The sequence below is a fragment of the Bombus pyrosoma genome, linkage group LG7 (genome assembly GCF_014825855.1).
Source record: "Bombus pyrosoma isolate SC7728 linkage group LG7, ASM1482585v1, whole genome shotgun sequence".
Lineage (NCBI taxonomy): Eukaryota > Metazoa > Arthropoda > Insecta > Hymenoptera > Apidae > Bombus > Bombus pyrosoma.
In genome coordinates this window covers 2,842,115-2,848,114 of record NC_057776.1, presented here as the reverse complement: position 1 = coordinate 2,848,114, position 6,000 = coordinate 2,842,115, and the positions used below count along the sequence as shown (strand labels likewise).

The 6,000-nt window shown below is 27.4% G+C and overlaps 1 protein-coding gene across 1 annotated transcript in view; it reads left to right on the top strand.

Moving 5' to 3' along the window:
• The first annotated feature begins 586 nt into the window (after positions 1-586).
• The window catches only part of LOC122569048 (aminopeptidase N), a 56,070-nt gene continuing 50,656 nt past the window's right edge, over positions 587-6,000 (top strand). Inside the window, exon 1 of the mRNA XM_043729510.1 lies at positions 587-876. The gene's annotated coding sequence lies outside the window, so the exon portion shown is untranslated. The remainder of the gene's footprint in view (positions 877-6,000) is intronic.

Sequence of the window (6,000 nt, the reverse complement as noted above, 5' to 3'; positions counted from 1 at the left end):
AAGCTTTTAGATAACACACGTGATATTTTTGTAAATCTTTCGTGTAATAAGAGTTTAAATATCTTTGTGCATACCTACTATATCCGAACAAGAACTCCTATCATTATATATTTGTACATAACGAATAAATATATATATTTATTCACATATAATAATACATTTATACATATTTTAATACATATTTGTATGTATCATGCCACTATATATTTCTATAAATTTTATGTGATAAATATTTAAATCTCTTCGTAAGTCATTATATTTGAACACAAACTATTCCATGATATTATTATGGTATTATTTGAATGTAGATAATTTCAAAGAATCAGCGAATTCTCGGTATACGAACTGTTCATTCCTGATCAGTTTAGATAAATAGAATTTTATTGTTTCGTAGACTCGCGACATCTCGTTCATGTATCCGACGGACAACGATTGTACGGTTTCGTGTGATCCGAAGGACTGTATGCAGGTGGAAGGATGTGAGGTTAAGGTGATTCAGCGATCGACGAGTAATCGATCGGGCCGAGCAGGAAGCGTGGATGGCAAGGAGAGAGGACCGAGGAAGTTACGAAGCTGGAATGCGCACCAGTCCGCGACAGTCTCGCGCAAACCATCGAGTTGAGCGGCAGGTTCTCGACGCGTCGTCGGTTTCTCCTGGTTTACCTTTATGATCGTCGTTAATTGGCATGCTTCGTCGGAAACTAATGTTCAAAGTTTTGTCGCGTTGAACGCTGTTACGTGTGATATAAGGTCGTGTGTATTCGTTTCTCTCGTGTATCCATTTTAACTTTCAATTAGTTTCGATCACTGCGGAGTAATTTCACGTGATTTACAGGCTCTTCAGTAATTTAGGCATCGTTCTGTTTATTGTTCATGGTAAGTAAATTTTTAAATGAAATATTGTGTGTCAGTTATTGTAAATTTATAATCTGGAATGTAAGATAACCGTGATTTGTGGATTTAATATAAGATAGATATATAATAGTATATAAAAGTAATATATGGTATATTTTTAATTGTGTGAAGCTTTTGTCGGGCAAATATTTTTATGGACATTGTGAACTATCTGGTTTAGTTTAAGTAGAAAATTCTTCTTGTTACTGAAGCGAGTTAAAGTAAATTAAGTTGTAAAAGTTAAGAACCCTTTCACGAACAAACATTATTTGAGGAATTTGTCATGTATTACATCATGAGACAAAATTTTTTTGTTTGAATTATATCGATTTATTTGTTGGAATTAAGTGAAAATTCTGTGAATCGTTTTGTGTTTAGATGATAGCACTTGAATGTAATTTTATTTGGGAAGAAGTGTTCTTTAAGACCTTTCCTAAATGAAATTTCACATTACAATTTATAAATATAATTTAGAATAGAAACGTTGTGTACAAGAATTATAGACAAAAATAGAAAAGATATAATTTTTCAAATGTAACTTAAAATTTTAATCATCATTTCTACTCGATAGTCCCCCAATCTATATGGTTAAATGTTTGGTCATTATTTTATAATTATTTAGGACATTTCTAAGCAGCATAAAATGTTATACTAGTAACATTGCAAGTGAACATTTTGAATTAATCGTATAATCGTTGTTGCGACATTTGACACGGTATAGAATTCTGCTAAGATTTCGTACATAGTAATTGACATATAGGCATTTGCTGGTGTGTTTGGTATGAAAAAGCATTATGGCTGTACAAGTATAAACTGTTTGTATCTGCTTGAATAACCTTAATTGTTACTATCATAGTTGTGATATAACTTTTATCAATATTGTAAGAAAAAGGAAAGCAACGAAATAATTGCATTATTAAAATTGGGGTCTTTTTACTATATACGGTGTATTATGTGTATTTATATATTCACTATACATATAAACGTAGTGTTTTGTGTACCTTGGATTCCTAATATTTCAGTTATTTTTGCTGATAGTACACCCTAAAAATTGAATATTCTTACTATCTGTGTAGAATAAATATATTTATTTCCGATATTCAAAGATTTTTATTATATGCCGCAATCTATTACTATAAAAAGTAGGAATGTAGAAGAGATCTTGTAACTTAAATATATTTCAAAAAGACTGAAAATCAATGCAACAAAATGCATGCTTTGTAAATTTCTTTCTGCTAAATTAAATTATCAATGTGCTTAAGTCAAGCATTATTGTACGTCTTGTATTTGTTATTCCCATCTATCGTGTGCATTTATCGTGTTATTTTATCAAGTTCTCAGTACAGGGTGTGGAAAATCTTTAATTACGAGTGAAATGGGAAGAATTCTAACATTAAAGAAATAAGATATTCTGCTTTAAACATTTTATGTATTTTACGAAGGAAATGACAAATAGTTCAAAATTTACTCCAATACTTAGAAGGAAGTAATAAAAAATAAAGTATAAATTGACTAGGAGCAATAAACTGGCATTATAAACGTGCCAATTTAAGAAAAGCATCAAATCCTGTTTCAACAGTAAGGTAAACTGTCGTACACGTGACTATATATATATAGTAGCGTAACGTGTTGCACATTACATACATACACATATATATACATATGCTACTATAAATGTATGTATGTAATGTACAACACGTTACGTAACAACGCCTACTTTCGAATCAAGAAAAGCGTAAAAGAAAACCGCCCTCAATCATCACATACAAACAAACTCATTTTTAATTGCATACACTTTGCACAAGAACACATTGATGGAAAACGGCATAGAATAATTTTTTTTATACTTCATTTACATTTTTTTCTTGACGTTTCTTGACATTCCTTGCTTTCGCAACTGGGAAAAAAAGAGGAAGTATTATATTGCCAATAGATAATGATTTATATAATAAAGATCATCGACAGAAAATTAAATAGTCCGTATTATATTAATTTAACAGATGAACAAATAAGCGGATACAGACCTACAATCAGTTGTGACAATTTAATATTTGAACAGTATAATGCAGGCGTTTATACATATACCACAATGTGTAAGAGACTAATTTCAGAAACAAATAGATATTTTAGAGTGACCAAAGAGATTACCTGATATCATTATAATTGAAAATTATTCGGTACAATTAGCAAAAAATATTCGTAGGAGAAAAGAAGGTGATTTGAAGACTTAAAATGCTATATTGGGGAAAAATAGACAAAATTTCGTAAAAAATATATTAAGAAGCAAAATATATCCTCTCAAGCCGTATGTTGGCAATTATACAAAAGAAAAATGGAAGCACAAGATATTGAAAATCATTTTTTATACATATTGTCACATCTTTTCAGATATATGCCTCTCTTTTTTGTCCCGTTGATTTTCAATTATTTTATTATATAGTTAAATGATACGACTTTATTGTTCAACTTTTGTAGTAATAGACTGTATTATACATCGAAAATTATTGAGCATCAAAATTCGATGCATTTATTACGTAAAATTTGCAGAAACTTGTGCTACTTTTTTGTCGCGGAGTGTACAAAAGACAAATCAGGACAAAGCTGTTTGGTTTAAAATGATGAACATCGAGATTCGTGAGTTTTCCCACAAAACCATTATTTTTCAAGTTTTCAACGGTTTTCTTTTAGACAGAAATACATATTTTTTTATACACCAGTCGATCCGCTTTTTTAGTTTCAAAAGTATCACGATACTTTCTTGCATCTTAAAATACATAGTTTAGAAGATATTTTAACTTTAATCTTTACAAATCTGATGTATAAAAAAAAGGACAATATAAATCAAAAATATTGTCTTGCGCCTTCCCTTGCCTTTCATACGATAAGTTTTACAGAATTAAAGTTGAAATACCTTTAAACTACTCGTTTTCAAGTACAGGTATCTCAATACTACTGAACTTCATCCTGATATAATCTTTTGATCAATAAAAGTAACTAATATTTTTGTAATATCTTCGAAAAAGGTTCCTGAAAACTCTATTTCTTTCTGTTACTTTTTCAGAATTTTTCATATATTTAGTTATAATAAAAGCAAAATATACTTTTCGCCTATACTGCATAATTTATTAAGTAAAAGTAATACCTACAGAGTTTTTCTTTAATTTTTATTAAATTTATTGAAAGAGAAAATAATGTAGTTTGTTAGACTGATTCTGTTTTTTTTTTATTTTCAAAAATACAATAATTTTATACAATATTCATTACGCTTTTATAATCATTATATGAAATATTTTCGCGTATAGTTTAAAAGTATGATTTTTGTAATGTGTCCTAATAAATATTCAATATTAATAACATTATATTTTATTTTAACGATATCATAATAATGAAATAATATTATTCAACAAGTACTTTTACTAAATTGCTTAATTTCTCTTTGTATTGAAATATGTATGTAATTTGAAGGTTACTCCATTAATACCCCATACATAACAAAGGAAACCCAAAGCATAATATGTTTATCATTATATTATTTAATGACACTGTAATCTATGTTAGATGTTAAGAAAATCTAAAAATATTAACAAGAAACTGTAAACATTGGAAGCAGTAAACCAACATTGGGATAGAATTTTTGCCCTTATTATTAACTTTAAACATTTCAGAAAAGTACATATAATAATATATTTATAATAAAATATAATTCATGAAGAACATTTTGTTAACTAATTTCCTCGTACATACTATCATTCAATTTTTTATTAATTTATTTCGTTGCCTTATTATTGCTTGATGCCCATATATTAAAATTCATGTATTATAATATACTATACTTAACTGCACTATAATATACTTTTAATAATTAAATGAAATAACTAAGTGAAATATTTATGAACAATTTTTGTATATCATATCTTTCTTTTAGTTGTCAAAGCATTAAACGTACTGCCTGTAGTCGATTTATTATTAGTTAAAATTAATTTTAATCAAATATTAGTTATTGTAATTAACAATTTATTAACCTTATTCTTTATTTTGATTGTTCATTATGATGTTATATTTCTCCATTGTTTTCTACTAATATACTACAATAAGATAATTTTTAAGTCTTTTAATTCTATAATATTTATATTCATTATATGTATATTATATATAGTTATTACCATTAAATATTCGCACACGCTTTAAAACAGAATAACTTTTTTTTGATAGATTCAAACGACTTAGCCTTTTTTTAGAAGCTAGATGAATCAATTTATTCCATGACGTATAAAAATATTAAAAAAAAATTGCAATTGATCGAAATCGCGAAGAAGAAAGTAGAGGGCGCTTTTTACAACTTTTTATCTAAGCCTGTAATAAAAAGTTAAGTAACACATTTTGAAGATTTATGTCGGTTATATACACATATGCTGAAAATTGTATCAAAATTGTTTGATGCGGAAACAAGCGACATGCATTCAAAAATGTAGAAATCTTTACAGCTTAGATCTTTACATTCTATATTTTATTACAGTTATAGACTGATGATCGTGAAAAAAATGCAGTTTTCACTATTCTGAATCGATTATAATCTATAACAGCTATATATTAACTGATTTCGATGAAATTTTCAGCACATATATAACTGGCATAAATTTCCACAATATGTTGTTTAAGCTTTTGTTATAAACTGAAATAAAAAAGTTGTAGAAAGTGAATTTTTCTTTTTTTGTTCACAATTTCAACCAGTTAAATTTTTTTCAACATTTTTATACGTCATCTAGTAAACTAATCCTTTTAACTTCTCAAAAGGAAAAAGAATAGAGAGAAATTAAGTCGCTTGATCCAATTTTAAAAAGATTGTTTTGGTTTAAAAGATTTCCGAATATTAATAGGAGTAACTATACATATATTATGATATTTTTTACGATTAATGTTAGTTTATCGGTATCAAATCGCGTGTGTCGATCAAGTTACAATCTGTCGCAAAAATGTTCAGAAAGTTATATAATTTAAGCTATTTTAAATAAATATACATATAAGTGAAGAGAAGAGAAATATATTATGTTATGCAGGGATATATTTACAACGAAGATAACAAGAATGCAAATATTTTTTTATTTA